The sequence below is a fragment of the Ambystoma mexicanum genome, chromosome 2p (assembly GCF_040938575.1).
Source record: "Ambystoma mexicanum isolate Mex_15411 chromosome 2p, UKY_AmexF1_1, whole genome shotgun sequence".
NCBI lineage: Eukaryota > Metazoa > Chordata > Amphibia > Caudata > Ambystomatidae > Ambystoma > Ambystoma mexicanum.
The window spans coordinates 318,107,681-318,131,482 of record NC_090923.1 but is presented as its reverse complement, the minus strand read 5'-3'; positions in this window follow the sequence as shown (position 1 = coordinate 318,131,482).

Here is a 23,802-nt window from a genome sequence, read left to right as displayed (position 1 = left end):
AAAGAAGCAACTACACATTTACAACAAGCCAAGAGAAAATACAAGAAGAATGCTGACCTGCATCGGAGTGAAGCACCTCAGTACCAGATTGGGGACCAAGTATGGCTGGCTACCAGGCACTTATCGCTCAAGGGACCTCGAACTTTTAATCCAAAATATCTGGGGCCTTACTCCATTACGGCCATAGTCAATCCAGCGGCCGTTAAACTTGATTTAACAGCTAACATGCAAATTCACCCTGTTTTTCATGTGTCACTTTTGAAACCAGTGCAACCTGGAACCAGACTAATCAAGTCTCCAGAACCCATTCAAATAGATGGAGAACCTGAATTCGAGGTGAAGAACATTTTAGATTCAAAGATGTTAAGGTCAAAACTTTTCTATCTAATCGATTGGAAGGGATACGGGCCTCAGGAGAGGTCGTGGGAACCCAGTGACCATGTACATGCACCTCGATTAATTAAGAAATTCCACCGGATCTTCCCAAACAAACCAAAACCTCCGGAGGGAACAATCTTGGGAGGGGCCTTGGGGGAGAGTGCTGTCATGATGCCTACTCCCAGGAAGCCAGTTCAGGACCAGCGTCCCCGAAAGCAGACATCATGTCCCCAGGGAGGGACCCAGCAACCCCTTATAGGGGCTCTTTGGACATTGTCATGGCGCCTTTGGCGCCAGGCTCATAGAAGGCATCAGTCCTGGCACCATAGGCGCCAGGCTCATTATGGGAGTGCTTGGATGGACTTACCTGATGCAGACCATGCTGCCGGATCCAGACCTCTTTGAGGTTGTAAGAGGATTCAATTCAACACTACAGCTAAGTCAACGCCTAGTCTATAATACTGAATGAAAACCCTTATTGATATATCTTTATGTCCAGTTCATGCGTTCTGGATGACTACCCCTATATAACACCCCTCTCTTGGAATCCCCCTGACCCCACTGAGCCAAGAAGTAGTTCTGTTTTGCAAGTTAAAAGGGTTTATTTGATCAATTAAAATATATATATATCACACTTTATAATAAATTAATAATTGAATAGCACACTTAATCTGATATGATAAAGATTAACAACGGAGAATCTGGCACTAACACGCTTCTCTATAATCAATAAGGAGTTGACATGAAATGGATAAGGTAGCACACTGGTAAATAGGTACAGAAGTATAATGTGGTAGAGAATGCTTTATAAGGTTCAAGGAAATGCAAGGTTGAATGAATGAAATGCAGTATAGAAAACAACTTGATATGATTTCAGCAAAACAATGTAATCACTTTTCTCTGGCAATCCCCTTCCCCCCTTGATGCAAGGCAAGGAAATGGAAGGAAAACACACAGTTCTCAGAAATGCAATCAATGTAAATCAGTTCACCCCAGCAAGCTTACACTACAGAAAACAGATAGGAGTTTTGAAAACACAGGCTTTGATATGTGCTGGCAATGAATTAAAATATGCTAAAATGCTTTTAATTCCCTTTCAGAGGTTCAGGGTGAGTGGTATCTAGTTAATATTAGTCCAGGCTCACACTAGCAATGATGCAGGGATAGTTAGCAGGTTAAACGAATTTCTGGCAAATGGAAGGCAAGCAGCAGCAGTTTTTACATGTGAAGAAATTTGCAAATCGCGGTAAAATTCGCGAATGCGTGTTCCGCGATTGCGGTAAAACTATAAGGGCTAGGAATGCGGTTCTAGGTTCGTAGGAAAGCCACGATTCTAACCTTTCAGATGAAAGTTATTGCAAGTCTCTAGCACAAACGGTTGCGGAGATATGAGCGATTTTGTGAAGGTCGTTTTTCAGATTTGAAATTTTAAAGTTCAAAAAGACAAGTGCAGCTTGCAACTAGGAAATGACAAGTGACAGCTTTACAAATGACAGGTGACAGTTAGGAGGCAGTTCTACTTAGATTAAATAGATTGAATTATATTATTTTAACTAGGAGATTGGTTCTGCACAGTTTTCTAGGTACTCACACTATATTCTTGAGTGAAATGGGCCTCGCCATGGATCTGGTCAGGTTTTAAACTCGCCTCTGGTCTCTGCACTTCACAGTGATCTGGGTCAGCTCTCTCTGGTTCTCTGGTCTGGGTCTCTAGTTCTGGATAGATTGAAGTCTCTAGTTTGGCTCTCTGGAGGTTTGATGGAGGTAAAGTATGGATTTTTCCGGCAGAGCTTCCAGCGGCAGATGGATTTGAAAGTCCCTATCTGTCCTGTCTGTCTGCTTTTATGTGTTTAGAATGTGGGTGTGTTCTAGCATCACTGACCCTACCTCTCTCTCAGCTTCTAATTGGTCAAACTTCCATTTATCATTTGATTGGGGAATGAACTGTGAGTCAGAGGGATGTTATTTTATGGCTTGCAGATAGGACACTCCTCTGTCAGATTGCACACATTCTATATTTGATAATAAAAGACATATTTCACAGTTACACAGTTGCTTGAAATTACATATACATGGTGTGGCTGAATTTAGCCATGTCTCTGTCCAAATCTGCTGTTTCTAAGAGCTTGCATTCAGAAATGGCACATAATTGACTTTTTAACTGATTTTTCACTTTCTGACATTGACCCAACTTTACATACATGTGTGCAGGGAGTATGGAAATTAACTGATGAAGTTTCAGATTTTTAACATGCATACATTTAGAGTAATATCCACTTTTCCGCTAAAACCCCCCTGAACACGCCACCGGGTCGAAAAACCTCTTAAAATGTGGGCAGAAAAATCACAAGAATTATGGTATCATTTATAAAATTTTCACATGTCCGCTCTATGAATGATCCATCTTTTTAAAGTTATGTTCTGGCTCCAAAGGGGTGTGGTTTCCTCTCAGCACAAGGTAGAAATACTGGTTTTTCCAGTTCTGCCAAGCCAGCTTGCTCTCACAGGCAGTGCCCCTCCCCTTTCCTCAGGAGGAAGCCACTTTTTACGACCATTTACGACTCCTGCCAATAAAACCTTTGCCTGAGCCAGGACAGGGCTTTGTTCACTTTCCTGCAGAGCACAGGTAATTCAATTATCAGATAGATGGCATATCCTTAGTGTGAGCAGCAAAAGGGCAGCTAGGCCTGGGAACACAGCTGTGACTCAAGTTTCACTCCTGATGGGGGTAGTTGCCAGGCAAATTGGAATCTCTTTAAGCTGTCATTTCTGTTCCCCAGTTTCTGCATTCAAATAAAACTAAACATGTTCACATATGCAGCTAGAAGGCTGATTCTAAGTTTAAAACTATGACATTTAAACAATTGCAACCTATGTGACACTCAAAAGTAGGTCACTCAGTCAATTTAAACATTTAGATTTTTTTTAGTGTCTTTCAGTCCAAATTTACTTAAACTGCTGAAATCCACAGCGCAGCCAGTCTTGTTATAAACCTTCAAGTCACTTCAGAATATAACTTTACATTGGATCCACCTCTCAGTAAGTCTTTCTTTAGCCTGCTTTGGGTTCATTCAGTTTTACACAAAAAAGTAAAATCTGGTGTGGTTTTAAAATGCCGGCTTTTGGATAGTGGTGAGTACTGGTACTGCACCCATTTTTGAGATTTAAGAAATGAATTCCCCACCATTCTAGGTTGCATTTGGCAATCAGCATTGCCATTCCCAATGGTTTCAGACTACTGTGCGGGTAGTCCAATGGTGGTTTTAAAGCGCTTTGGAGCTAACCGGCGCTACTGTTTTTCCTTTGGCAACCCATTTCCCTCATGGCAACCCGGCCTTTCATTCTCGCACTGGTGGGTGGCAAGTGAGGCAACCATTTCGGTGTGCGCACAAACTGCGCAGCTTTCCTGGATTTCGGCGCACATGTGGGTTTTCCGCCATCTTGAATTTTCTAAGCCCACAGCACCAAATGTTGTGGCATGATAGCTTAAACGTGGGTCAGGACACCCAACAAGCCCCCCCACGCGACTGCACTTTGAATTTGAGTCGATGGGTAGTCGCGTGCCCAAGGGTTTTGACCCACGCACCGGTCTGTCCGCATAATCTTCTTCCTCTTCTGTAGATGGCATAGTTCAGCATCTTCTTCTCCATCCGGTACTGATCGATCAGTTCTCCTCGCCGGTCCTGATGGGAATATTGGGCGGTCCACTGGGCCCATTGGATCTTCGTTCCCGGTCTCCGTATCATCCTCCTTGGCCCGTCTTCAGGTTTTCTTTCTCCTAGGACGACAAAGGAAGAGCGGCAATACCTACTCATAGACTTTTTCCACCACTGTTGAGATAGTGGGGCAGCATATGCATTTCATCATAACAAAACATTACATTCTTATTTTGAAAAAAAAAAAACAATATAACTAAGAGACAGTTTCATGCAAATCACAATATTTTAGAGACTAGATGTGGTATGTTTTATGGTTGGAACTGAATTAGTCTGAGACAGTACCCGCTAGGATTCCAGAGGATTCCTCCAGTTGTTGCAGAGTGTGCCTGGGATGGCAACACTTCAACTGGTTTATGTGGACCCACTTGTCTTCCCCCGCTGCCAAAGGACCTTTGGGGATGTGGATTTTGTAGGCCACAGGGGAGATTTTGTCTATGATCTCGAATGGTCCCTTCCATGTAGGCAAAAATTTGCGCTGCTTGGCCTGGTTCCTTTGGAAGTTGTATAGATAGACCCGGTCTCCCACCTGATATTCCTTCCTGGAAGTTTTCAGGTCATAGTGGGTCTTCATGCTATCAGCTGATCTTTCTAGATTCCGCTGAGCATAAGCAAAAGCATGTTGAAGGTGTTTCCTTAAATTCTCCACATACTCATGAGTAGTGGAGGCATTTATCAGTGTCTGCTCTTGGGTCCTGTAGAGCAAATGCTGAGGAAGCACCATCTTGCGCCCAGTCATCAACTCAAATGGTGACATTTTGGTTGCAGATGAAGGGGTAGATCTGATAGCCATTAGGACCAGAGGTAATCGGATATCCCAACTTGGCCCAGAATCTGCCACAAACTTCTTTAATATGCTCACAATTGTCCGGTTATATCTCTCTACTGCCCCAGAAGAAGCTGGTCTATAAGCAATATGCAGCTTTCTCTTGACCCCCAATATCTCCCACATCTTTGTCATTACTTCACTGGTGAAGTGGCTACCTCTGTCTGATTCAATCCTTTGAGGTAGACCAAAACGGGAAAAGATGTGGTTGATCATCAAGGCAGCTGCAGTTTCCGCCTTGCAATTTGGGGCTGGGAGACATTCCACCCACTTGGTAAACAAGCATGTCACAGTCAACATGTACTTATTCCCCCTAGCCGAGCGAATCACAGGGCCTACAAAGTCGATTTGCAAATCTGACCATGGCAGGATCATCCCCCTCTTTTGTAAAGGCGCCCGGTGTGTGAGGGATGTCGGCTGAAATTGTGCACACACAAGACAACCCTTCAAATATTGGTTGAGGTCCTGGCCCATGTGTGGCCAGTATGCAACCTCTCTTAAGATTTCCAATGTTGTGTGAAACCCCCTATGACCGGCGGTGGCCGCATCATGGGCGTGACTTAACATCAGGCTTCGGAATGAGGTAGGAACCACCCACTGGTCGTGGCCAGCTTTGGATTTCCTTACCAACAAACCGTCTTGGATCCGGAACATTTTTGGACATTTCATCAACACTCTTAGGTCCTCTTTCCCAATGTAATCGGTATCCGTCAGGGGAAAGTTCTCAGGGTCCTCAAGGTGCTGGTAAAATTTACCAATTATTGGATCCCCCTTCTGAGCAGTAATCAAATCAGCATCAGGGGTCTCCTTACTCCATTGTGCAATTGAAAGGTCGTTGTGAGCATTTGTCTGGGACCTAGTGATAGCAGTGACCTGGATTTCCCCCAACAGGGACTCAATCTCAATTAGATCCCCTTGGATGGCCCCGGTTTTGGCCAGCTGATCAGCTAAGTCATTTCCAGTTTTGTCTGGTCCCTCTACTTTGGAATGACCCTTGATCTTCTTCCAATAGATAGTCATCCCATTCGATGTGACCAGATCATCAATGTTTTGGATCAACTTCCCATGTTTCAAGGGTTTGTTGTTAGCACATAACATGCCTCTGGTTTTCCAATTAACCAGGTGCTCCACGAACCTGTTCCGTACATAATCCGAATCTGTGATTATGACCAGTTCGTGGAGTTGATGCTGGACAGCAGTGAGGATGGCCTGATGCACAGCCATCAATTCTGCCACCTGACTACTTCGGGGACCAATTTTGTATCCAGCGGAGGGTTCTGGGGACTCATTCACCCATGCATTCCCTACGCCAGCCACCAGTTCTTTCTCCCCGTCGTTGTCAACATGGTAAGAGCATCCATCCACATAGACAGTGGGCATTCCCTCACACTTGTCTTCTTCAAAGACTTTGTGTGGGGAATTAAGGTATGCCTCCATGTTGTCCTTTATTTTTAGACTTTCGTCCTCGAGACAGTTTTCTCTGGCACAATCATGCAAGTCAGCCAGACCTTGCGCGAGGGGACTCTTCTTGTTTTGGCCATATCTGACCTCCACAGGAAAGCCTTGCATTGACAGAATCCAGGAAGTAATTCGGGAATTACTCACATTTCCGGCCCGGATTCTGTCACTTTGGAGATATTGCAGAGGCTGGTGTGGAGTCTCCACTATGATGTGTTCCCCCTGGATAAACGGGCGGTAATTCTTCAATGCCCACACAGTTGCCAGGAGTGCCTTCTCACAATCGTTGAATTTTTCCTCCACAGAGGATAAAGTTTTGCTCGCATAGGAGATTACTTTATTGACCTTGACATGCTTTTGATATAATACTGCCGTCAAGCACGTATTAGAGAACCCTGTCTCCAGGAAGAACTCCTTGTTTCTGACCGGGTAAGCTAGGCAAGGCGGTTGTGAGAGGCTTCTTTTGAGTTGTTTTACTGCCTCGGATTGTTCTGGACCCCATTCCCACTTGACCCCCCCCTTCAGGAGATGAATCAGGGGTCTGGTGATCTCTGCGTAGCCCTCAATGAACTTTCTGCTGTAATTAGTCAGTCCAAGGAGGCTCCTTAGTTCCCGCAGAGTTGTGGGGTCTTTCAGTTTCTGAAGTGCTTCCACTTTCTTTTCCTGGGGACAGAGACCCTGAGGAGTAATCTCATGCCCCAAGAAATTAACACGGGTTCTACACCACTGTGCTTTCTGAAAGGAAAGTTTTGCTCCGGCGGCCCTCAACTGTGTCAGAACATAACGGATCTCCGCTATATGTTCCTCCACAGATGAACTTTTGATGAGGACATCATCTACATAAGCCAGGTTACCCCTCGCACCCAGGTCGGGCATGGCCTTATGTAGGAAAATATTGAATTCATTGCCGGAGTTGAGGTATCCGAAGGGAGTCCGGGTCCATGTGTACTGCTGGCCCCCAAAGGTAAAAGCCAGCTTGTATTGGTCCTCCCTACTGACAGGCACAGTCCAGTATCCATTGGTCAGGTCTATTGCAGTGAATACCTGTGACCCCTGGATCTGGGCCAGCCCTTGGTCAATGTAGGGCAGAGGCCATCGGGAAGTATGGACCCGTTTGTTGAGCTCCCTGAGGTCGGCGCAGAGTCTCCACTGGCCGTTCGGCTTCAATATTCCCAGCACCGGATTATTGAAGGTGCTGTGGACTGGACGGATTATTCCCCGGGACTCAAGGTTCTTAATTATTTCGGTAAGGGACTCCATTGATGCGAGAGGCAAGCGATATTGCTTCACAAACACAGGAGTCATGCCAGGGTCCGTGGGGATTGTTGTTGTGTGGATGTCAGTGCGACCACAGTCATATGAGTCTACCGCAAAGAGATCTTGGAAATCCAAGAAAACTTGTTTCAACTTTTGCTTTTGTTCCAGAGTCACACAGGCATCAGCTAGGTTGACTCTCTCTTCCACCATCTGCCTGAAGCCTGGAAAGACTTCTGGTTTGGCTATTTCAGCGGCCTCCTCCAGCTGGGTGGAGAAGTCCCTGGTCAGAGTGCTGATTTGGACTGGAGGCTTCAGGTGGGAAAGGCAGCCCTCATGGACCTGGAAAATCACCTCATCCCTCCTGAAATCACAAGTCACATCTTCCTTACCATAGGGGCAGGAAGTGTACACCAGGAAGTTCCCCCCATGCCGGGTAAAAATCCTGTCTGGTGTTGTATGGTCCTCACTGTCACTGTCAAAACAGTCCTTGGGGATTGGTCCTAACAGTTCATTTACAAGATCAATGGAGAAATGTCGGTCATCAACCGCCATTCCAATAATGGTGCCTGCGGCTAGAGTAATACTCTTTAAGTCGCTGTTATCCACCTCTATTGGAATGGTGTCATGTTCTATGTTGACTAATGGAGTTGGGTTTACCCCCAACCCTTGCTGTTGGAGAGAAGCATTTAGATGTATGTAAGCATCAGGGTTTTTCAACTCTTGTCCCCTTTTAACTTTCACTTCCAGGGAGAATTGTCGGGTCCTTTCTGGGATGGTGACTTCCTCTTTAACCTGAATTTCAACTGCATAAGGTAGCAATTGAGCTGACCTAAATGCTTTTTCTGGATCATCAAGCCCATGGGATTATCCGCTAATCGGGACCAAGCTTTGAAGTTTATTAGGTCCAAACTAATGGCAAAGCGATTGAGAATGTCACTGCCTAAGTAAAAGGCGGCGGGGACGTCTCGCACGACCCAACAATTGTGGACTATGCTCTTGTTGCCAATGGAGATTTTGAGCATACACCTGCTTGGCAGGAGATGTTTGGAATTAGGTGCTTCCAGGTCCATTTCCCATTTGTCTATCAGTTTGAAGGGGGGAATGGCTGGATCTTTTGGGAGTTGGCGAAACATGGCTTCGCTGATGAAGCTCTTACCGTTGTTCACACACACTCGAGCGAGAACAGAGTCCTTCCCATCATTTACCTGAAAAGGGATGAACAACTGCTCTCCAATTTGCTGAATATCAGCCAGGCTCTGAGCTGATTTCACATCTTTCTGGACTATAGGAGTGGGAGTTTCAGATTGTGGATTGGTATAGAATTTCAGAGTGTTTCCTTCCAGCGTGGAGTACCACTTTAGACTGGAAGGAAGGTTGATTTTCAGAAATAGAGAGGACCCCCCATCACTAGTCTGTTGTCTCACTGCTATTACTGTCACGTCTGGAACCTGGTTGTTCTGGAAGTGAAATTCTACTTGGTCAGATTTTTGTTCAACCATGTGGCAGGTGCCGTTTAAACTAACATGGTTGACACTCTGTTTTAATTTTATTGGTCGGCTAGTCTGGGTCCAGAGGACCCTGTTTACGCAATCTATTAGGGGTGACAACCTTCTCAGGAGGTCATTCCCTAGTAAACAAGGGGTGCCCTCTGGGGTCACAACTATGACCGGGTGTTTCAACTTGTGTCGCCCAATTTTAATGTCCAAATCTGCCGTCCCCTCGACGGGAATTTCCTTCCCGTCAAAGTTCTGTAGTTGTCCAGGAAGAGAGGTGAGAGGAATTTGGTAATTCTCTCCCCTTCCTGCATTCAGTTCGTCAAAGGCCCTTCTGGACAGAAGGGTAGCTTGAGATCCCGTGTCCACCAGTGCCGAGATTGTACCCTGCCCCTGTACTTGTACCGGGGCATAATATCTTCCCTCCTTCTCCTCAAGGGGGCACAGATAATGTACATTTTTGGACAACTGGTGGGCTAACTTTCTGGTTTTGGACATCGCGAGAGAAGAATTTTGGGCAGAATTCTGTGGAGAGCCTTGGGAATCTGAAAGAAAAAGTTGGCAACTGGAGATCAGAGCCATTGTGGGTTCCCCTGGTTCCGGTTCTGGGCCGCCCCCCCCTTTTTGGAGGCAGTCACCAAGATGGGTTCGAACCAGGGGATTTTCTTGATGTTGGTTCTGGGATGAGATGGTGGGCGGCGGTAGCTCAGTCTCCACATCTCCCCAGTCTGGATTTGCATCCCTAGGGACCCATTTTTCTTTGGGAGGAGTTCCCCCCTCTCTGAAGGAGAAGATCCTTTTCCCAGGATCCTCTGAGGATCCCTCTCCCTCAAATTGGAAGATCTGTACCTCCTCCTCAAATTGAGTCTGTTTGGGTCTTTTGTTTCTCCTACCCCCCCTCTGCTCCTTAGGAGGCAGACTTTCAGGGGCAAGAGATTTTGTTTCCGGTTCCTGGGTTTCCAGGGGCTGTTTACAAGTGAGGAAGGAAGCTTCCTCCAAGGCTTTACACCCCCCTTCCCTTTGTGCCTCCTCCCTGGGAACCGGTGAGTTATCGGGGTGCTGCCCCCGTCATTGTTCTGGAGCACCAGGTCCAGAGTTGGGTGCGTTCTGCGCCGGCACGCCCATCTGAGGGTTCTGCTGAGCCCTCAGTATGTGACCCAGGTCCCGCGCCATGTTTTGAACCTGGCGCTCTAACTGGGAAACCCGCTCAGGCTGATACGGGGCCCTGTTTTCTCCCCTGGGCTGATCCCGGGAAGGGTAGCTGTCCCTCCTCTGGTAATACCCCGGGTTGGGAAGATTTGGGTACCCCTCCACCCTTGGCCTCCCCTCTCCCGGATTCAGTGGTCTGGGCTCAGGGAATTGGGGAAAGAAGGATGGATGGTTTTGGGGCTGAAAGTCGGGTGGATATCTGGGGAAAAAGTTCTGCCCAGGGTTTGGTAAATTTCTGCCCTCCTGTGGGAAGTTTGGAGGGAAGTTCCCCGGGTTAGGTGCTTGGCTGGATCCCCCCCCTTGGGCTGGAGGAGTCCACACATAACCCAGGATGGGTCGATTTCCCTTGTAACGGGGACTTACATAATCAGGAGAGCGAGGGACCCCATTTGTGGGGCTGCCTCCTTGGCTCCCTGTCTGTGACTGGCCCGAGGACCTTCTGGGCCTAGCATTATTAGGTGCAGGTAGGTTTTTAGGCCCCCCCATCTCCAAATCTAAAACGGGGGTGACCTTTACCTCTGCCACCTTGGCAGCAGCAGGGGTGGTGTTGGCTTTGGGGTTTTTCTGGGCATTACTTTTGCTATCTACCGGTTTCTGCACCTCATAGATCCGGGTAGCCTGTTCAATGACCCAGTCTAAAGATCTTTTCTCGTGAAAATCCCTCACGAGCTGGGTCATGATATATTTGGGCAAGGCATGGAAAAACGTATTAATAAATTCCCTGCTATCCGTGCGCACCCTTCTTGTGGTCTGTGCAAAAGCACGCTTTAACTCCTGCACAAATTCTTGTGGGGCCTGATCCTCCCCACATTGCAAATTGTAGGCTGCCTTGCGAGCCTCTTGAGGATTTCTGTGAACAGAAAAATGTTTCAAGATGGCCGCCTTATAGGTGGACCATCTTAAATGATTTTGGTCCTCCAGCCCCGCAAAGAAACTGGAGTATTCCGGGGAGAAGGTCCACTTTACATATTGAATACAGCTTTGGCTGTCCTTCAAATGGAAAGTCTCCATCATTTGTTCAAACAACTCTAAGTGCTCCCAAACAGAATACTTAGCGTTCTTATGGTAAGGCGTGATGACGCTCCTGATCGCCTTAATCTGCTTTAAGGGGTCCTTAAGCAAGGCCCTTTTTGCCTTATTGGCCTTTTTGGTTCGGGTAACCCTTGTCCATTCTTCCTCGGACTCAGAGGCACTGCTCCCAGAGGTTCCCGTCTGTTCTTCCAGGTTTTCCCGGATTCTGCGAGCCTGGGAATGGCTGGCAGAATGTGGGGACCTGGTCTCCTGTGTCCTGCGCAGTTCAGAGGAGTCTTCAGATTCCTCCTTGCTGCCAGGATTTGATGGGTACCCCCTCCACTGACCTAACTGGGCAGAGGTTTTCAGGATGCCCTTAATGGGCCTACTCTCCTGGGGTTCCCCATTGAACTGTACTGTACTTGGGTGCCCATACCCGGATGCCCACCCCTCCATTCCTGAGTGGTGCTGGCCTATGAGCCCCATACTCTTAGCTGGATAGTAATCTGCCATCCCTGTGGCCCTGTACTCATGTGCGCCAGGGGACATGGGGGTGGTAGAGTCCAGGGACTGGGGGAGATGAAGGCCCCTGGTGGTAGGGCTCCTGCGGTTATGGTCAGGAATCTCTCTTTCCCAGCGGACCTCATCTCTATCCGCCCCTGCTCCCTGTTGCAATGCAAGAGCCTGCATTTGTGCTTTCAGTTCCTCTGTTAAGGCCTTACTCGACTCTATCAGTTTCTCCTGCATCGCTACCTGTTGCTGGAGCCTATCATTGTGTTGGCAGAGAGCCTCATTCTCTCTCTGTGCTTCCTGATTGGTCCTGGAGTACTGGGCCAGTCTTTGCTGCAGGAGGGTTACCTCCTGGGCAATGTCCCTATTGGCCTGCTCCTTTCTTGCCAAAGCCTCTTCCACCCTCCTGGTGTGCTCTAGCAAATTCTGGTGTTCTTTTTGGAGGTCACCCAGTCCCTGGTGGGTCAGGTGATTTTCTTCCATTTTTCTTTTTAAATGGCAGACTTCCTGGCCTAAGGTATCCCTTTCCTGACTGAGAGCCTGCATCTGTGCTGCCAGGTCGTCCCTTTGCCTTTGGAAGGCACCAGCATTCTGGCGCTCCTGATCAAACTCTGCCTGGGTATCCAGGTCTTTCAGAATTCGTTTGTTGCTCTCTGCCTTCACTCTATCTAGGTGGCCTTGCAGGGTGACTACCTGCTCAGCACATACCCTGTTGAAGTCCAGTTGTTGCTCCAGCTTTTTCTGGTTTTGCAGTAGGGAGTCCAAACCTTCTTGGTATTCCTTCTGCAAGGCCAGAAATCTGGTATCCTGTTCTGACTTTTCCTTTTGCAGCACATCCATATCCTCCTTCATTTTAGTGATGTACAGTCTGCTGTCATTTTCTGACTCCTGGCTCCTCTGCAGCCTCTGCTCAGAAGAGACCAGGTCAGATTGGACCTTCTCTAACACCATCTGTTGCCTATTTGCCAGATTTTGGCTTTCAGCACATCTATCCTGCATGTCTCCCATATATAGGTACAGGTATGCTGCTATCCTGGCAATCTTATTGTGTTCTCTTTGGCTTTAGGAGCCATATATAGTTCACTCAGGGCCACATGTAATGGACCCTGATCTCTCCATAAGTCTGACCCTGTTTCAGTGACCTGTCGCGTGATGGCCTGCAACCAGGCATCCTGGCCCTGCTCAACCCATTCACCTCTCACAAATAGTTTATGTAAGAAGTGCTCTCTGGCTATTTTCATATCTACCAAGGTCATCATTCTAGAGATTGGTCTCTGTCCTGACTTACAGAAGTTAGTATTTTATTTTTGCAGAACAGAACTTTTCTTGGAGTGTCCCTTTTGAGGAATGCTTCACAGCGTAATGCAGCGTGGTGATCCGACCGGATGTATGTATCCCGTCAGTTAGCACACTGTATTAAGCTGCACAAGTGGTAAATCTAACCCAACATCCCGGACAAGCCCCCAATTTGTAAGAGGATTCAATTCAACACTACAGCTAAGTCAACGCCTAGTCTATAATACTGAATGAAAACCCTTATTGATATATCTTTATGTCCAGTTCATGCGTTCTGGATGACTACCACTATATAACACCCCTCTCTTGGAATCCCCCTGACCCCACTGAGCCAAGAAGTAGTTCTGTTTTGCAAGTTAAAAGGGTTTATTTGATCAATTAAAATATATATATATCACACTTTATAATAAATTAATAATTGAATAGCACACTTAATCTGATATGATAAAGATTAACAACGGAGAATCTGGCACTAACACGCTTCTCTATAATCAATAAGGAGTTGACATGAAATGGATAAGGTAGCACACTGGTAAATAGGTACAGAAGTATAATGTGGTAGAGAATGCTTTATAAGGTTCAAGGAAATGCAAGGTTGAATGAATGAAATGCAGTATAGAAAACAACTTGATATGATTTCAGCAAAACAATGTAATCACTTTTCTCTGGCAATCCCCTTCCCCCCTTGATGCAAGGCAAGGAAATGGAAGGAAAACACACAGTTCTCAGAAATGCAATCAATGTAAATCAGTTCACCCCAGCAAGCTTACACTACAGAAAACAGATAGGAGTTTTGAAAACACAGGCCCAAATTGCTTTGATATGTGCTGGCAATGAATTAAAATATGCTAAAATGCTTTTAATTCCCTTTCAGAGGTTCAGGGTGAGTGGTATCTAGTTAATATTAGTCCAGGCTCACACTAGCAATGATGCAGGGATAGTTAGCAGGTTAAACGAATTTCTGGCAAATGGAAGACAAGCAGCAGCAGTTTTTACATGTGAAGAAATTTGCAAATCGCGGTAAAATTCGCGAATGCGTGTTCCGCGATTGCGGTAAAACTATAAGGGCTAGGAATGCGGTTCTAGGTTCGTAGGAAAGCCACGATTCTAACCTTTCAGATGAAAGTTATTGCAAGTCTCTAGCACAAACGGTTGCGGAGATATGAGCGATTTTGTGAAGGTCGTTTTTCAGATTTGAAATTTTAAAGTTCAAAAAGACAAGTGAGGTGACAGTTAGGAGGCAGTTCTACTTAGATTAAATAGATTGAATTATATTATTTTAACTAGGAGATTGGTTCTGCACAGTTTTCTAGGTACTCACACTATATTCTTGAGTGAAATGGGCCTCGCCATGGATCTGGTCAGGTTTTAAACTCGCCTCTGGTCTCTGCACTTCACAGTGATCTGGGTCAGCTCTCTCTGGTTCTCTGGTCTGGGTCTCTAGTTCTGGATAGATTGAAGTCTCTAGTTTGGCTCTCTGGAGGTTTGATGGAGGTAAAGTATGGCTTTTTCCGGCAGAGCTTCCAGCGGCAGATGGATTTGAAAGTCCCTATCTGTCCTGTCTGTCTGCTTTTATGTGTTTAGAATGTGGGTGTGTTCTAGCATCACTGACCCTACCTCTCTCTCAGCTTCTAATTGGTCAAACTTCCATTTATCATTTGATTGGGGAATGAACTGTGAGTCAGAGGGATGTCATTTTATGGCTTGCAGATAGGACACTCCTCTGTCAGATTGCACACATTCTATATTTGATAATAAAAGACATATTTCACAGTTACACAGTTGCTTGAAATTACATATACATGGTGTGGCTGAATTTAGCCATGTCTCTGTCCAAATCTGCTGTTTCTAAGAGCTTGCATTCAGAAATGGCACATAATTGACTTTATAACTGATTTTTCACTTTCTGACATTGACCCAACTTTACATACATGTGTGCAGGGAGTATGGACATTAACTGATGAAGTTTCAGATTTTTAACATGCATACATTTAGAGTAATATCCACTTTTCCGCTAAAACCCCCCTGAACACGCCACCGGGTCGAAAAACCTCTTAAAATGTGGGCAGAAAAATCACAAGAATTATGGTATCATTTATAAAATTTTCACATGTCCGCTCTATGAATGATCCATCTTTTTAAAGTTATGTTCTGGCTCCAAAGGGGTGTGGTTTCCTCTCAGCACAAGGTAGAAATACTGGTTTTTCCAGTTCTGCCAAGCCAGCTTGCTCTCACAGGCAGTGCCCCTCCCCTTTCCTCAGGAGGAAGCCACTTTTTACGACCATTTACGACTCATGCCAATAAAACCTTTGCCTGAGCCAGGACAGGGCTTTGTTCACTTTCCTGCAGAGCACAGGTAATTCAATTATCAGATAGATGGCATATCCTTAGTGTGAGCAGCAAAAGGGCAGCTAGGCCTGGGAACGCAGCTGTGACTCAAGTTTCACTCCTGATGGGGGTAGTTGCCAGGCAAATTGGAATCTCTTTAAGCTGTCATTTCTGTTCCCCAGTTTCTGCATTCAAATAAAACTAAACATTTTCACATATGCAGCTAGAAGGCTGATTCTAAGTTTAAAACTATGACATTTAAACAATTGCAACCTATGTGACACTCAAAAGTAGGTCACTCAGTCAATTTAAACATTTAGATTTTTTTTAGTGTCTTTCAGTCCAAATTTACTTAAACTGCTGAAATCCACAGCGCAGCCAGTCTTGTTATAAACCTTCAAGTCACTTCAGAATATAACTTTACATTGGATCCACCTCTCAGTAAGTCTTTCTTTAGCCTGCTTTGGGTTCATTCAGTTTTACACAAAAAAGTAAAATCTGGTGTGGTTTTAAAATGCCGGCTTTTGGATAGTGGTGAGTACTGGTACTGCACCCATTTTTGAGATTTAAGAAATGAATTCCCCACCATTCTAGGTTGCATTTGGCAATCAGCATTGCCATTCCCAATGGTTTCAGACTACTGTGCGGGTAGTCCAATGGTGGTTTTAAAGCGCTTTGGAGCTAACCGGCGCTACTGTTTTTCCTTTGGCAACCCATTTCCCTCATGGCAACCCGGCCTTTCATTCTCGCACTGGTGGGTGGCAAGTGAGGCAACCATTTCGGTGTGCGCACAAACTGCGCAGCTTTCCTGGATTTCGGCGCACATGTGGGTTTTCCGCCATCTTGAATTTTCTAAGCCCACAGCACCAAATGTTGTGGCATGATAGCTTAAACGTGGGTCAGGACACCCAACAAGGTCTGAAAGGGACTATTATACCTATGGGACTATTTTACCACTCGGGCGTGGCTGAGGAAGAATACTTACCTGTAACTACTTTGGGGGCTATTTAAACCACGCCCAGACAGCAGCGCACGCTTCGCGTTGTTCTGCATCTAGCAGCTGGACGCTCACCGTGTATGCTCCTGCATCCTGGCTCCAGCCATGCCCGCCTGCAACCTGGAACACCTGAAAAGGAAGGAAAGGAGAGAAAGGTGAATAATTGAACTTTACCTACCTCCATCCGGAGTCCGGAACCATCACTCCGACGATCCTGAGAAAAGACATTATTTTTAGAAGCGCATCGCATCGCTCGCTGCAGCGACCATTGGCACCATCCGTCGCCTTTCAGCGTCTAAGGAGAAAAAGAGACAAAACAAAGGTGAGCGAAGGAACAGATTGAGGAAGGCCTGATTCTTCCACCTTAAGACTTACCTGATTATTGTTGGGACAATCTTTCCTCACCTCGGGTCGGCGCCGCTTCTTTGGCACTTCCGTACCCCGGCCCGTAAGGGGAAAAAGACACACGCATTAGTGGGTGAAATCAAGTTCACTAAGGGAACCATCCATCAAAAAGACTCACCAGAGTTTACCTTCGGCGAATCCATTCCTCAACGCGGATTCTTCATCCTGCATCTGAAATAGAGAAAAGGACAACGGACAATTAAGGCTTGAACTTTTGCAACTGAATACTTACGGCCTCATATCGGAAAAGTCAAGCAGAGTTGAATACTCACCAAACCCAAGATCCAGTGAAGTAACTGGAAATCAACGCGTCCCTGCATCGGAAGCAGGATGGAGAGCTCGTCTTTTCAGACTCTAAGGTGAGACTCTACGGGGAATCGCCGAGGGGTTTCGAGGAGTGTGAGAGGGGGAAGGGGGGAATCCGACACATTATCCAGCAGACAGTTAATCCCCTTTTCCGTCTACAGAAGGATTCTTCTACGGGCCAGACAGGCGAGGTTTGGGGGTCCAGTCCCGTCCATCTTCCGAGACCTGCGCATCACCTTAGAAGAGGTCTTATCAGTCCAGAACAGGTCAGCGCCTCCGTGGGAATCAGGTGAGCGTTACAAATGTGATAACTTTTCTAATGTACATATAATAGTAAATACCGACTGAGTTTTTACGTGGCTGATACTTCATATTTGTAGGCGTTGGCCAGTTTGTCCAATCCTCGAGCTCGAGTCATGTGACCAAGTGTTGCGTGGCAACACTTACAAGTTTTAGTGCAAATCGTCCCGAGCTTTAACCTGGGGATATTAAATAACATCTGTAAACCATTTGGTAACGTATACACCATCACATAGTAGGGTCGCTTGTATGCATGCTAAGTGCTATATGTTAATTATGTAGGCGTTGGCCGATGCAGTCACTGCCAATGCATTCACGCTTGACTATATTGAAATGGATAAGTTGGGAAGTTATGTATCTAAAGGGTATTTGAACTTAATTAGACTTGCACAGGACATCCGCAGAGTGCATGTGAGTTTAGTACCAGGGTTGGGAATAACCAATATCGAGTGAATTCAGCAGTGTGTCATTTAAAGGCATATGCTCGTATTTATTACTGCATGTGCTACATGAGTATCTTATGGTGCTGGGCAGGTAGTCAGGCAGGTCTGTGGGGAGGTCTATGTAGTCTATGGAGGGGTAAAAAAGCATAATAGTGCTCACAATAAGCACTGCTCATAAGTATTGCTAAAACCAATCTATTGAAATTAGAAGGTTGCAATGTGTAAATGGGACCTTGCAATGAGAAAACACAGTGCCAATGGGCTAGTAAGTTGCAAAAAAAAATAATTGGGAGTGTTTTAGTTAGTGAAACCGTCCAAGTTCAAATAAATTACCTAATGCACCTATTAGAATATGGTTGCATCATCAGGTACCATCAAATCGCAAGTTGCATATCACATATGGCAAGCTTATAAAAAAGACATTTAGTTCATGTTCTTGATTTAAACCAAGCTGCACGCATTGTAATTTGCAGATCATGCGTGCTTCTTCTTGGCGTAGTTGAAGTTGCTGATCACCACCCCTGATATGTGGCTTGATGGATTTCAGACCAATGAATTTGATATCCCGTCTGTGTGCCATTTGGTGTTAAGTTTGCCAATGTAATGCGAAAGGCAATTTAGCATCTTGACTATTGAAGTTGGCGAGGTGTTCTCTGATCCTTATTCTCAGCTCCCGGATCGTACTGCCAACATATACTCTCTTGCACACAGAGACAATTCCATATATGATATACTTGGAACGGCAATTAATAAAATCTGTGACCAATAATATCCTTAATTACCAGAAACTTCTTAAGACCTTCCTTTTTTCGTCCTCCTTCCCTCTCCCACTCCCTTGCTATCCTCCACCTGCCGCTGCGGCTGGTTGCCTGTGACCCTTATAAGTCTTACGAGGCCAGGCCTTAGTTTAAACCAGTCTGTCCTTCCCCCTCCCCCTGCACTTCATGTTACTGCACTTGTAATATCCGAACGTCAGAAGGCTAGTAGGACTGTTACTGTTGTTTTTCTCTTCATCCCTCCCACATTTTTTTGTCTTGTGGTGCCTGGAAACGCAAAAAATAAATGTAACTATCGCTGTGACTTGTGTTGTCATTAGTTTCTAATAATTATCAACATTTCTGTGTAGCCCTAAAATAATACGTAAGGGAGCTGGTCTATTTATTTACAGCAAACAGCCAATGCTGCAGTTTTCCATGCCAAGTTAGTTATCCATTAATGGTGTATTCTCAAAGGCATTGCACAGTTGATACTAAAGTGAAGCATGCTGACATCGCTGAAGCTAATGATCCTGGACGTCTGCATTTAAAACACATTTCAAGATCTCAGCATTAGAATATTGGAAATACCGAAAAATCAGAAAAACAAAACATAATTTTTCCATTCATGGCCTAAGGCACAATTTTTGCGACATTGCATTGATGGAGAACGCATCGAAGGCAAAACAAGGAATTCTCGGGATCCAACACATTACATTTTGTTTTCTGACAACAAACTCAAAAATGATAAGCATGCTTTGGAAGTGAGTATATTTCTTATGCAAAACCTCTGAAATTCAATTCATGCACCTATGAACAAAAATGCCACGTAAGCCTATGCATTCTTAGAGCCTCGTGTTATGCGGTGGCACAGCATAAAACCAAGGTGTAAACGGTTTTATGCTGCACCCCATGATACACACGGTGGTGTTAACTCCTATACTTTACACCTCATAAGCAAAGCGTTACACCTCGATTTTGTGCCTCAAATTAATACCTGTGAAAAATGCCTCCTGCAACAATGCAATAACCTACACACATTCACACATGCAGTAGGTTTCCTCAGTGGGGTTGGCTATGGACTGTCCACTTTCCGCCCTTGTACCATCTCTGGGCAACAGAGCAGTCCTGTCAGAGAAGACCCATGCAATACATCACCAATTTGAGGCTTACATGATCTTTAGCCACATGTCTGCCCTATTTCCTTGCTTCACCCTTGATTCCATGATCCGCACTCCAAGCAACCTGCCACTCATCATGGGTTGTTCACAGCAAGGCGGAGCATGACTTCTGGCTATGTATAATAAACACCAAACTAGGAAGGGAACAACAAATGGGTCACCCCTTCTTTTAACCTACACACAAAAAAACATTTTCTAACACTCTACATTATACAATGCTACTCAATCCTTTAGTATATATAGAATAGTATTTTTATTTGTTCCATAAATGTAGCAATTATCAATGATAGCCTGAACAACAGGATCCCATGTACATATTATAAATGAGTTTACAAAGTGCAAATTCAACAGATTCTTCAACAGTGTCTCCCTACACTAATCCTTAAAGTGCATACAAATCTTTGTTTTCTCTTTTTTGAACAATGTCAGATTACGTTAATACAATAATATATAGACACAAATTACACGTACCTTATAGTTAACAATGAGAATTAAAAACAATCCAATATACTGCACACATCCAACATCCTAACATATAAGACAAACTGAGAGCAATTGTTATCAATGCCATCTAAAACCACCCAACATGTTTCATTCCTTCAGACCACACACAGTGCCGGAACTTCTTCAGGGGTATAATCTAGAGGACACAATTTTACTTTGCATAAATGTTATGCCTAAACTGCACTTTAGTCTTTTAACCATCCTATTACATTCATATCCTATTTTCGCCCTCTCTCATAACGGGCTGTCTTTCAATCTTCTAACATGGAGTAGCATTGTATGATGTAGAGTGTTCCAAAATGTTGTTTTTGTTTTTGTATGCATGTGTAATAAACCTCACACATAAAATGCATGCCATAACCCTCCTAACCAGCTTGTGACCCAAGCACACCCCCTGTACACACATCTGACGGATGCCTTCTCTGAATGTGTGTGCAACATTTGGATTAACAAAATGTGGTCTAGGAAGTGACATAGGGGTGGAAGTACTTCCTGCTTGGGCCATGTTGGCTTGGGTAGCAACAATGAAGGGATAGTGATAAAGAAAATACGACATCACAGCCATTGTTGGTGTGATGGATCTTGGGGAGGCCTGAGTCAGCCCTGTGTTTAATTAAGGCATCCTTGGGGGAGTGTGGGATGGGGTCCACATCAGAGAAGAAATACATTAGAGGAAATAGCCAACACCATTTCACGAGGAGAAACAGATGGCTTTGGGAAGATGTAGAGTTCGATAAGTCCCAAATGTGAAAGTGAGACCGAACAAGTCCTTAAGGAAAGGATGGCCGTTGTTGGTCATTTGCAAACTCTACCTCCACATCAGATGAGTTTGAAGGGGTAGAGTATGCATCAGAGTATATGTGCTAGTCAGCACTCGTAGCAAGGTCAAGAGGAATTATCACAGTTCCAGTGACAGCCATGGCTGTTAGAGCTGTCATGTGGATTTAGACTGATCAGGGAGCTAAGATGTGTAGGTACGAGTATAGAGAGTAAGTTGGCATAAAGGCCATGTGCAGGTGCGGCAAAGGGCAGAGTCACTATAGGAAGAGATGAGAGAGGGGCAGGCATAGGGAGCAAGTCCACAAGGAGTGAGGCAATGCGAAGGAGAAGCCATATTTCAGAAATGAGGGTTGCGAAAGATGCATTGGAAGACAGTAAAATGTGTTGCAGTGGGTAGTTGTGAGGGTGCACAGATGTGGCTCATGAGTAGTGAGGAGAAGGTCTACAGAATGGAGTGGCAATAAAAGGATACATAGAAGTGGAGGGCCAAAGGCTAGCAAAAGAATGAACATGCCAAATAATTGACAACCAGGTGAAGAACACCTGTGGTTTTGTGTGCAGATCATTGAGACACCGCACATGCATTAAATGCACAACTGCATACTGTTGAAGGAGGCGGGTAACGGACCTCATAGGTCATACACTTTTTTCTGTGATGCACGGGCTCAGGGCACTATTGGATATAATAAACATACATGGCACGTGGCCTGGCTAGCCCATTCAGAAACCATATGGCCTGAAATGGCACATAAGTACTACAATAACAGGCTGGCTATGTTGTCGGAAACCTCAGAGGCGGGGGGCAGCTTGGCAAACCTATCGCCAGCTGATATGGTGTGTGAGGTCCTACAGAAGCCGGGAGCAGTCCCAGGTGATCTGATGTCACGCAACACTTGTGTTAAACATTCAAGGCATGCATAGGACATGCAATACAGGTACCATTTTCCTCACTTAGTTACTGATACTATCCTATTTCCATCGCAAAGCCTGTTGACAGATTATAAAGCAGACAGACAATTTCAATGCCCAGAACTGAGTGCCTGAGGTATGGGTTAGCTCAGGGATACAAATCCTGGTCATGCCACAAGGAGCTCCTCACCACCACCTCCGTCACTGAGTCTGTAGCCTGCACAATGGATATCGGGCCTAACTCACAAAAAGTCAGAAGTGGTGATTGGTCAGCTTCAAAGTCAGTGTTCTCACTCCTGTTGCTGTGGCTTAGGGGAAGCAATGCCATTGACTGTCCAGGTCCAAGGCTGGTTTCATTCACAAATGTAGCTATTACAGTCGTTTCGTTTTCACCTATTGCTTTTACATTTACACAAAACAGGGAAACATGATAGATTTCTTTGCAATCAAAGGTATCCATATTAGTCTTCCATCTCTTGTTACTGCAAGCACAATTTGCAAATGTTTTACTTCAATACTTACCAGTTTGGTAGATTTTAATTGTAAACTGCACAAAAACACATAATAAACTATTTTGATTATTTTGTTCAAAGACATGGCTATAGGAGAGTGATTGTACCTTTATCTTCTCCTCCAATACTAATGTGTGCCTAAACTATCTCATCGAGTATTTTCACTATTTTTAAGTTTTGAATGCACTCGACGCACATGCTTATTGAATGTTGTTCATGATGTGTTGAAGAAAATTAGAAATTGTACACAATGCTTCTTGTGCTAAATATGTAGAAATGTCAGAGACCTGTTGCATTGTGTTGGTTCTCCCATAGCCCAAGCCCCTTCCCCTCAAACTGTCTACATGAAAAGAAAGAGCGGACAATGTGCTTAAAAATTCAGATAAAAAGTGACTGGACAATCCAATTCACAGAAGACAATACAGTACTAGGTAATGAGATAAACAAGATGTTATCACATTCTCTGTATTTTTCATTACCTCCCCACCCATCTTCCTGATCACACAATGTACTGTATCCTGTGAGTCCTCACCCAGGAAGCATGTGGTACGCGATCTTTTTTTTAAATGTGGCTTTCCCTCTTTTTTATACTTATCCACAACTCTGAGCGTAAAAGCACCTCCCACTCACCAAGAATTCCTGTTTGATTACCAAGCAGTTTAAAACCACAATAGCTCTCGGGATGGAGTGATGTCTACGACTGTGTTGAGGAAGACTTGAAATGGATGGCTGTAGATTACCAGTAAGTAATGGGTCCATTAGCAAAGCTTACAAATGTCTCTCAACCATGTTGATACAATCTTGACATTAATTAACTTATCACAATTGCATGATAAGGTTGAATGCTCTTTATTACTAGTGAATTCCATTGTATACCCAAATCCAATAAACTAACAGAGCTCATAGATCTTCAAAAGAGTTATATGTTGCAGGCAGAAGTGGACAGCAAATCTGGAAAGGTTTATTTCAAAGAGAAGATGCCATTCATTCACTGTGTCCGTGAGTGATTACACAAAGCATGGATAACACTTTCTGCACTGTCAGCTAAGCTTTTCCTATGCCATAAGTGTATTGCTTCACCATATAGTTTGCCTGTTTAGGTCGAATGCAAACATTCTCAATAAATTCAGTGTGTTGCCAACTAAGATGTGTATGTGTCCATAAACATGGATCCGCCTGCCTAGACAAAACCTTCCCTGTTACCAGATCAGAACCAGCTCTAGTGCCC